The sequence below is a fragment of the Babylonia areolata genome, chromosome 21, assembly GCF_041734735.1.
Source record: "Babylonia areolata isolate BAREFJ2019XMU chromosome 21, ASM4173473v1, whole genome shotgun sequence".
In the NCBI taxonomy this organism is placed as follows: domain Eukaryota; kingdom Metazoa; phylum Mollusca; class Gastropoda; order Neogastropoda; family Buccinidae; genus Babylonia; species Babylonia areolata.
The window spans coordinates 38,778,770-38,789,076 of record NC_134896.1 but is presented as its reverse complement, the minus strand read 5'-3'; the positions used below and the strand labels follow the sequence as shown (position 1 = coordinate 38,789,076).

The 10,307-nt window shown below is 42.0% G+C and overlaps 1 long non-coding RNA gene across 1 annotated transcript in view; it reads left to right on the top strand.

Moving 5' to 3' along the window:
- Window positions 1-229: 229 nt before the first annotated feature.
- LOC143296168 (uncharacterized) overlaps window positions 230-10,307 on the top strand; it is a 13,213-nt gene continuing 3,135 nt past the window's right edge. The window contains exons 1-2 of the long non-coding RNA XR_013057110.1: window positions 230-383; window positions 9,535-9,692. This is a non-coding gene — a long non-coding RNA (uncharacterized LOC143296168). The remainder of the gene's footprint in view (window positions 384-9,534; window positions 9,693-10,307) is intronic.

The window sequence follows — 10,307 nt, the reverse complement described above, 5'->3', positions numbered from 1 at the left end:
GACTCGTGAGCCATACCTGAACTCACCAAACTGACGAGTGTTGTACAACCAGCCGTCGTCGTCTTCGACGGTCTATCACCAATGGGGATATCGCCCTGGGATTTGAGTTGACGAACGAAAAAGAGGGAAACTTTTTCCACATTGGTCCTTAACGTCTTGTGACCAGTGTATTTGACCCGATGAAAGTCATGGCGCATCCCAACATCCGGTGTTGAATTTACATTTGAATTCATCTGCTAGCATTTTCGCTGTTGCGTGCAAAAAATCTGAAACCGATTTCATCATCTGGACAGCTATAAAGCGAGCAAAGTTTCCACCGCAGAGCGTCATTGGTCCACGCATCAAGCCTTCACTGCAGCCAAGTCCGAGATTGCTCATCTTGCGTGAGTAGACGTGTGTGTGTGTGTGTGTGTGTGTGTGTGTGTGTGTGTGTGTGTGTGTGTGTGTGTGTGCGTGTGAGTGTGTGTGTGCGTGCGCGAGCATTCAGGAGAAAACATGATGACGACGGATTAATTCTACAACTGTCGGAATTCTTTCCTTGGAAGATCCAATTTATTGGTGTGATAAGCAGCAGGGCAACGCCAATCGACTTCGCATCGTGTTAATTTATTTTCACATCTTTCAGTTTCAATTTCAAAACTTTTTCCTTCCTTTTATTTTCTTGTTTATTGCGTTATTGACTTTTGTTTTCTCTGTCGATTACTGGTTCTATCATATTTGAATAGTGTAGTCATCGCTTCAAATTCTGTCATCAACTGTACACCGTGTCGTCACTCACGAAATCTGTCACTTATGACCATGTGATCCCACCCACAAACAATTTTAAGAAACTTACGATTCGTTATTGATTCTAAACCCAGTATGAAAAACCATGAGACAAACGCTTGTCAAATTGCTTTTTACGAACTCAAACGAATTAGTTCATTCTGGATGTATCTCAGAATACAGAATACTTTATCGTCGCAACAAGAGATACGCACGCGTGGTGTATTGGGTGTCCCCCAAAAAGTGAACCGCTTTTTGATAAGTATTTTCTCAGTGATAGAAAAACCGAAATCATTGAAATTTTTCACGCAGTAACCTTACTGTATCATCAAGTCTGCAAAATATCTAAACGTTCGGACGCAAATTATACGAGTATTGTCAAATTCAAAGCAACATGTCAAAAATTCCACTATCAGAGGAAAACTCACTTATTTCAATTTATGCTCAATGTGGCCTCCATCTTCCCCCAAGACTAAACGAAGTCGTTTCTTCCAAGCAGAAATGCTTTTTCGTATTTCTTCCACCGATACCTCCTCCCAAGACATAATTATCCTGTCCTTTAACGCCTGTTCGGTCAATTTGTCTCTCACTCCCCGGTAAACTTTCTCCTTCAGAGAGTCCCATGTGGCATAATCCATTGGGTTACAATCAGGACATTGTGGAGGCCATTCATCCTTCTTGATGAATTCTGGTGTAGCCTCCTCCAGATGGGCCTGGGTTGCCCTACTTGTGTGTGAAGAAGCCCCCATCTTGCTGAAACACGTAATTGTTTCAAGGATTAAGACGCCTACAATGCGGGAGAAGAGTGTCATCCAATAAATGAATGTAGCTTTCACTCTTAACCTTAGCTCTGTCAGTTTCAATAAAATGAATGCTTGTTTTTCCTTTCCAGGATACTCCAGCTGAAACCATTATCTTTTTTTTATAATCTAGAAGACTCATGATAGAGGCGAGATGGCTGAATTTCTCGTTTTCGTTTCCCATAAATGTGATCGTTTTGGCGATTTTTAGCTATCTCTAACGTGAAGTCTTTCTCGTCTGTGAAAATGATCCTTTTCACAAAAGTGGCCGAGTAGCGGTCATTCAAGTTTGGCAGCGAGTTTTTGTTTTCCCTCTAATATTTTGGTCCCTCCTTGATACCTGTATCCTCTTGAAGGGCTTCAGCTCCTGTTCTTTTGCCATTCTTTGCACAGAAGACTTGCTTACTTGTAAATCGCTTGCAACTTCTCTACGAGATTTGTGGGTCCCTGGGTTCTCCTTCTGGGATTGAATCATTTCCTCAACATGGTCCTTGTTCTCCTCCGAACATGCAGTTTTGGGTTTCCCACTGCCAGTTTTACGTGCTCCTGACCCTGTAGTGCGTATTTTAGTGATAAGTCTATTTACAGTGACATGACTTCACCCCTTGCCTGGAAATTCATTTACGATCCTTTTTCTACGCCAGCCTTTCTTCTTAAAACAGTTTTCAATGGTAACCTTATCACTCTCACTCAAAGGCATGGTTGATCCTTCCAAACTGAAACTTTGGACAGAAGTGATTTTGTATACAGACAAAAAAACCCCAACAACAACAACAACAACAACAACAACACACACACACACACACACACACACACACACACACACACATTAGACTTGACACCCAGACAGGCTATTTTTAGACTGACACTGATTGACAGATGCCAACACCTGGCAGCTGGCATGAACATGATGAAGGTCACATTGCACAGCTCTGATATTGGATTTTTTGACATGCTGTTTTGAAGTTGACAATACTCATATAATTTGCGTCCGAACGTTTAGATATTTTGCAGACTTGTTGATGATACAGTAAGGTTACTGTGTGAAAATTTTCAATGAATTCGGTTTCTCTATCACTGAGAAAATACTTCACTTTTTGGGGGGACACCCGATATGTTTTCACAAACAATGCACGAGAATCACAGTCATTTGATATGAACACATAAAAAGCATAAAATACTTAAATGATAAGTTGATATGAACTTCATATAGAATAATTACAATTATACACATGCAATTATCACAGTCTCACAGTCATTCAATATGAATCCATAAAAGAACAAGAGAGGCAAGGCCTTCAAGACTCACTTGTGATACACTTAAAAAAAAAATCTAATCGTTAAAATGTGTTCTGTATTTGTTATTATAAAGCTTCGCGTTAAAAAAAAAAAAAGAAAAAAAGTCATAACCTGATTCAAACCCCGCATATTCGGGTGAGAAGAAACTGCCTTATCCATTACACTATCGTGGCTCCTTAACTGACGTTCTAAAATTTAACATTTGAACATAAATCAATTGCGGTATTCGCAGTGAGAACGCTGTTTAAATCATATTATTCTGGTGTATCTTGGGCATTCAAAAAATCTTTAAGGGCAATAAAAAATTCTTTTTAATGGCTATCGCTGCAATCACACTGCAACATTTAGCCGTTTCGCTAGATCTAGATAGATGTACAAGTTTAGTTACACCCGCCGGGAATGTAGTACGACACGGTCAATTCAATTTCTCTTTTATGTTCATTCTAGTTTTATAGTTTTAAAGTTGATAAGAAAAGTTAGTATTTTGTTAAACTAATAACATGTAGAGCCAAATACAAGTACTTCTGAACGTCGTAAAAAGTGAAAAAGACTTCATTTTGAGAAAAGTCAAGACTGGAAATTTTTTCGTTTCATCGTGATCAGTTCAAGGGTATTAACTCGCATGGTTTACAATTTTTAACTGTCAATTCCGACTGATTCTGTGGATATTTTTATGGCAGTTTGGGGCATAATCCAGTAAGTGATGAGGCGTTCACAAATCTTTCTCTGAATAAATATGTAACGGTCTCCTTCTCCAACTTTCCATCACATGTTATCGTGTATTGTTGATTGAATATTGGATTGAACGGGCAGGTCAACAACTTGAAACAAAATGGCGTCGTTCGCGTTCGCGAAGAATATGAGCACGCGCTTTGAATATGTATAAATATGTGTACGCAATTGATTTTTGCCCATGACCTTCAGGGCTCAGCCAACAGATCTGTAAAGTCCACTCGCCGTATTGATTTTAGTATATTCCGAAAAAGACCACTTGGGCGAATGAACATAGTGAAAGCCCTGTACACTGACAGTAAAACACACAAGCTTTTTATGCATTGTGTATAATTTCAAAATGTAATGTTTAAGATGAGAAAGATCAGTTTAAAGCAAATTAAGTCCCCTAGCATTAATTACAGAGTAATTTCCCTTTTTTACTATCTGCACCAAAACGTTTGCAAAATAAATAAAACTTCTATGCTTAGCAAAAGAAGTTCCTGTTTGAACAAAAAATGATAATAATGACTGCTCTTGTTGTTGGGTCAGAATATCAGATCAAAGTGCCAATTTTAGAGAATACAAAAAATATAAATATAACAGTAAAATGCAGTTTGCATATAATTAGGCTTCATTTTTTATTTTTTGGTGCCCATACCAGAGGTGCAATATTGTTTTAAACAAGATGACTGGAAAGAACTGAACTTTTCCTATTTTTATGCCAAATTTGGTGTCAACTGACAAAGTATTTGCAGAGAAAATGTCAATGTTAAAATTTACCACGGACACACACACACACACACACACACACACACACAGACAACCGAACACCGGGTTAAAACATAGACTCACTTTGTTTACACAAGTGAGTCAAAAACGACATAGAACCTTTAAATACTAAAACAGTGGAATATTCACATGCAACAGTCATAATCATATATATGCAATGAGCACAATAAGAAGAACAGGCACGAATTAATACCATACCATAATTTTAAAATACATGTGATAAAAACCAAGCTATTCAATAGTAATTGAGATTAATACACAGAACAACAGCCGTGGCGAAGTGGTTTGCATCGCGGACTGACGGCTTGGAGGACACGGGTTCGAATCCCAGCGGAGGTGGGATTTTCGGTCTGCGGCCGGCTCCTACTCAGAGTTGAGTATGCTGTGGGCTTAATGGGAAGACTGGGTGGGTGGATGGCGTTCTCAGTGTAGCGACACACTCTGCCTGGGGAGAGCAGCCCGAATTTCACACGCAGAAATCTGTTGTGACAATACAATACAATACAATACAATGCACACACTCACATACACACTCAATAACTAATTATAGAAACAGTTGTGCATTAAGATTATTTAATTATTTCAGAACTGAATTGACTTGGGTATAAACCTGTTGTGAGTTTTCGGTTTGGGAAATCAATAGCGTTTTCCTGAAGGTAACAGTTCGTAGCATTATATGAGTATATGAAGCTGCGGTAAAAACCCTGGAGAATTTTAGGATTGACCGCAAAGTTTCCGAGCTTCTGTAAGCAGTAGATACTAGACTGGCATTTCTTTTGAATGCGATAGGTGTTGGGTTAAAACTGAGTTTATCATAGTTTTTGTTCCCATTGTATTCGCTAAATCTTTTGGATTGTGTGGCGTTGATAAAGAGATGAAAGACAGGGATAAAACTTTTCTGAGATCAAATACAATTTCTTTCGTCTTTTGGACATTTAAATCTAAATGGTTGTCTATGCGCCAACACGAATAATTATCAACTTTTTCAAAATAGATAGTGTCAGAGTTAGAAAGATCTTCAAGTGCAGTGTCATCAGAATATTTAATCAAGGGTGTTGTTTCTGTACCAGTGCAGTCAATGGTGTACAATGTGAACAGGACAGGTGACAGAACTGTTCCTTGTGGAACACCAGTTGAAGTTGTTTTAAAAGAGGAAAGGGCTTGATAGAAACAGACAGACTGAGCTCTATTTACGAGAAAATTGATTATCCATAGTCTATAAACAGAATACGGACAAAAGAATTTGGTTTCTCAAAGTGGGTGTATGCGTGATGAAGGTGAGTTAGTGTAGAATATATCTCTCAGATGATGCAGTACTAGTCACTTAAGCATTCTTTCCGAATCAGATTGTTATAATTCTTTATAAACAGGCTTACCTTCTACCTCTACAGAAATTTCAAAACTCAGCAACTTCTCCGACTCTGGAATCACTTGCAAACAGCCATGCACTCCGGTTGAATATAAGTTACACTGTCTTCCAATATTTGAGAAAAATGTTCAAGATAGTTGCTATATGTTTGACCTCACTGACTACCTTTCGGGCTAAAAAAGAAAATATCATACACAGCTCTCCTGTTTTATATTTCAAATCTAATGCTAAACCATACCTATTCTAACAATGTATCAAACGATAGATCTTTATCGCCGAGACCGTCTTTGTGCATATCAATACACGCGTCGGTGTGTGTATTAGTGAGCACGCGCAGACGCGCATGTGTGTGTGTGTGTGTGTGTGTGTGTGTGTGTGTGTGTGTGTGTGTGTGTGTGTGTGTGTGTGTGTGAGCGCACGGACGCGTGTGTGTGTGTTTGTGTGAAGAGGGTGAGGTGGGAGAGGTATGTGTTGTTTGTTCTTTCGCCGTTTTGGAATGGTACTTCTGGCAAGTTTGTACCTTTCACAATTTTCATTCCCCTGTACTTTGTTCATGCCACGTGTGTTGTCAAACACGTCTAGAACCGCAGGGTAAGTGCAAATATCAAATACAAATAATGTTGCTGTTTTTTTTGTTTTTTTTGTTTTGTGTGTGTGTGTGTGTGTGTGTGTGTGTGGGGGGGGGGGGGTTGGGGGGCTGGGGCTGTTTGTTTTGTTTTATTTTAATTTTTTTTTTATAAACCGTCACCAAGATAATCAGTATTTAAAGACACAGCAACACCTTTTCCTCTGACGGTTCATGTGTCATGAAACATCGCGGAGAAGAACGTAGGTGATACAGTACAACCTTGTGGAACATGGGTCCACAAATATTCTTTGTTCAGTTCGTACTGAAAGTATACTCTTTCGCTACAGCTGAGAACACTGACTTGAAAAGAGACCCGTTTGCTTTCTTTAAGTTTTCCTTCTTCTTTTTTTTTTTTTTTTTGGTTACAAAAGCCCCAACCATCTATGCTTTGAAACTCTAGGGAGAGCTGGACAGCACAAGGTCTTCAGAGAAGAAGCCCCCCTCAGTCAAGTGTTTCGGCCCTTCACTCCTTACACTCTAAGGGGGCCGGGCCGTACCCAGGTCATAACTCCTGGATGCCCTTGTATTGCCGCCTTTTCTTTTTTTTTTCCTGGTCCTCAGCAGGTTTGAACCCGCGCCTCCAGGGTGGTCGCCACTTCAGAACTGCGTCACCTTTTTCTGGCAGACGTTTTAACCATCGTACGCCTAGTTTGAGTAGGGAAATTTAATTCCTCCTCGACCAGATCTAGCTGGAACTCTTTTCTGCTGCTTCTGCCATTGCCTTGAGAGCCCGTGTCCTCTCTCTGCCAGAAATCGACAGCAGTTTCATGAGGCTGTAGGCAGATTCGCCCACAAACCCTCTTGCACCAGTCTCTATGGCGAGGACTTTGGCTTGGAAGCCAGTCTGTCTCAGGCTGCTGGCAAGACCAGCATACTTCTCGGTCTTGTAGATGTGGGCTTCCACCATTTTGCTTTCGTATGGCACCGTGAGCTCAATCAGAATCGCTTGTTTCGTTGCCTTGGAGTGGAGTACCATGTCAGGTCTCATGCTGCTCTTGCTGATGATTGGTGACTGAATATCCACGATCATTTCGCTAGGGGACGAGGGTGGGGGTGGGGGGTGGGGGTGATCACTCCATTATGCATTATAACGAATCTGTCATGAACATTTTGGATGAATATCACACAATGCCCAATGAAAAATCAGTTGAAGGACGACCCTGGGTCAGTTTGACGTACAATTCTTGTTACGGTGCCACCTTTCAATAATTATTTACAATCTGTAATGAATTAGCAAGATAGAAACGTGTTTTCTGAAGTAACGGAAGATAAATATTGGACTTACAATTTCCAGGAACAACCCATTGGGTTTCAATAACCAGTTTGCCACGCCTGTGGAATTAACTCCATCCGGATAATAAGTTGAATACGCTTGACGTTTGACCTTCGAGATCAATGCATACACAGCAAGAGATAGGTGGTGTAACACACCAGCAGATGATGGAGACTTTATGTCAATACTCAATACACCTGACGCAATCAGTTCAGTTCAGGTCACTGCGTTCGGACAAACCCATATACGCTGAGCACATGCCTTACCAGCATAGTGACTAACGCGCTTAGCCAGGGCTTGAGGGAAAACAAACAAACAAATAAATAGATAAAATGCCATGACGCAATACACAGTGGAACTTTCACTCTCTCATATCCGTGTGAGAAATGATCAAAAGGAAGAGAGTAACACCTCCAATCTGAGCTCGCAAGAACTTCTTTCAGTTACAAGTATATCTGCTATAAGAACTGTGGCGAAGTGGTTAGCGTCGCGGACTGACAGCTGGGAGGGCGCGGGTTCGAATCCCAGCGGAGGTGGGTTTTTCGGCTCACGGCCAGCTCCTATCCAGAGTTGATTTGTGCTATGGGCTTAAATGGGACCACACAGTCGAGTATAATCCACTTCACAGATGCGTCTTTGGGTGTGTTGCTCTAATTAGCTGATCAACACTGCGAGTGTCTGTGTTTGTATCTCTCGGGCCTGATTGACGCCAGGATATCATTATGACAGGAAGCGCAGAGTACAGCCTTGTCACGCAGTTCCAAACCAAAATGGACCCCCAAAACAACAACATCGTCATCATCATCGTCCTCCTCCTCCTCCTCTATCATCAATATAAACAAAAAAGAAAAACAAAAAAACCACCCAAAGTCTGTGGTCTTTCATGCCCTGCTGACATGATGACCCCAGTTTCCATATCACTCCACTTCCGTGCTTGGAGTGAATCCTGTCAGTGTCTTCAGTGTTGGTCTCCACTCTGGGAGGGACGCTCACTCAGTCTGGCTCCGCGACTAAGCCGTTATTGTCGTCAGTAGGGAGCTTAGTATGTGGTGTCCTAAGTACGTTGAATCAGAACAGGCACCACTGAACACCACCAAAGTGAATCAGCAGCAGTGCAGGGTCTTCTCTGGTGTGTGTCCTCCTGACGACCTAACATTGATGGTTCCCTGCGGACTGCCGTCGCTGGAACTGCGACGGACGAGCCCAGGTGTGGCCGTGTATGGGGGGGACTCGGAATGAGCGGCGTGGGAGTAATGCCACTGAAATGGTGCAGATGATGGGACAGCAAAAAAAAAAAAAAAAAAAAAAAAAAAAGCAAATACATCTGTTGACTCCTAGAGACGGGCGCAATAGCCGAGTGGTTAAAGCGTTGGACTGTCAATCTGAGGGTCCCGGGTTCGAATCACGGTGACGGCGCCTGGTGGGTAAAGGGTGGAGATTTTTACGATCTCCCAGGTCAACATATGTGCAGACCTGCTAGTGCCTGAACCCCCTTCGTGTGTATATGCAAGCAGAAGATCAAATACGCACGTTAAAGATCCTGTAATCTATGTCAGCGTTCGGTGGGTTATGGAAACAAGAACATACCCAGCATGCACACCCCCGAAAACGGAGTATGGCTGCCTATAGGCGGGGTAAAAAAACGGTCATACACGTAAAAGCCCACTCGTGTGTATACGAGTGAACGCAGAAGAAGAAGAATCCTAGAAAATGGACTGCATTGTATTTCACTACACTTTACTATACCACCCTATACTATACTTCTCTCTCTCTCTCTGTCTCTGTCTGTCTATCTGTCTGTCTCTCTTCATTTTTCCGTTCTTTTGTCGTTGCTGTTGTCTTTTTTTTCTTTTCTGTTTTTTATACAGTAGATACATCCTTTGTGACGAATCTGCAGGTCACTTTGACACCGTTGAAGAACCCTTCGTTTTCCTGGCTGACGTCCCTCGCTGGTTGCTGTCAGCATGAAGCTGCTGGGCATCGTTCTGGTCGTTGTTCTCCTGACGATGACGATGATGACTGAGGAGGCAGAAGCCTGGTGGTTCTTTGGACCCAGTGAGTACTGCCATGCCCTTTGGCAAACACATTAGATTGTGGTGATGATGGTGTATGATAATGATTACGTTGATGATGATAATGACAGTGGTGATGGTGGTGTATGATAATGATTACGTTGATGATGATAATGACAGTGGTGGTGGTGGGGGTGGTGGTGGTGGTGCGGCGGTGATGAGAACAGTCATTGTTTTAAACTGTACAACTGCCATGCCATTTGGCAACCAAATTAGATGATGACGTTGACGATACTGGAGATGGTGGTATTTGATCATGGTGACGATTGTAACCTTGATGGTGCCGGGGATTATGACAGTTACCCATTGTTTAGAAATTCAAAAACTGAAGGAATAGACTTTTTTGGAGTGGTTTATTGCTTGAAGGTGGTGGTGGTGGGAGGGGGGGAGTTTAGAGGGGGGGGGACAAGCTGTGTGCAGGGAAGAGAGGTCAAGATGTGTGTGCGGTGATGAAGGTCAGGTGGTCAAGGTGAAGGTCAGGTGGTCATGGTGAAGGTCAGGTGGTCATGGTGAAGGTCAGGTGGTCATGGTGAAGGTCAGGTGGTCATGGTGAAGGTCGGGTGGCCATGGTGAAGGTCAGGTGTGCTCTGGCAGTGTC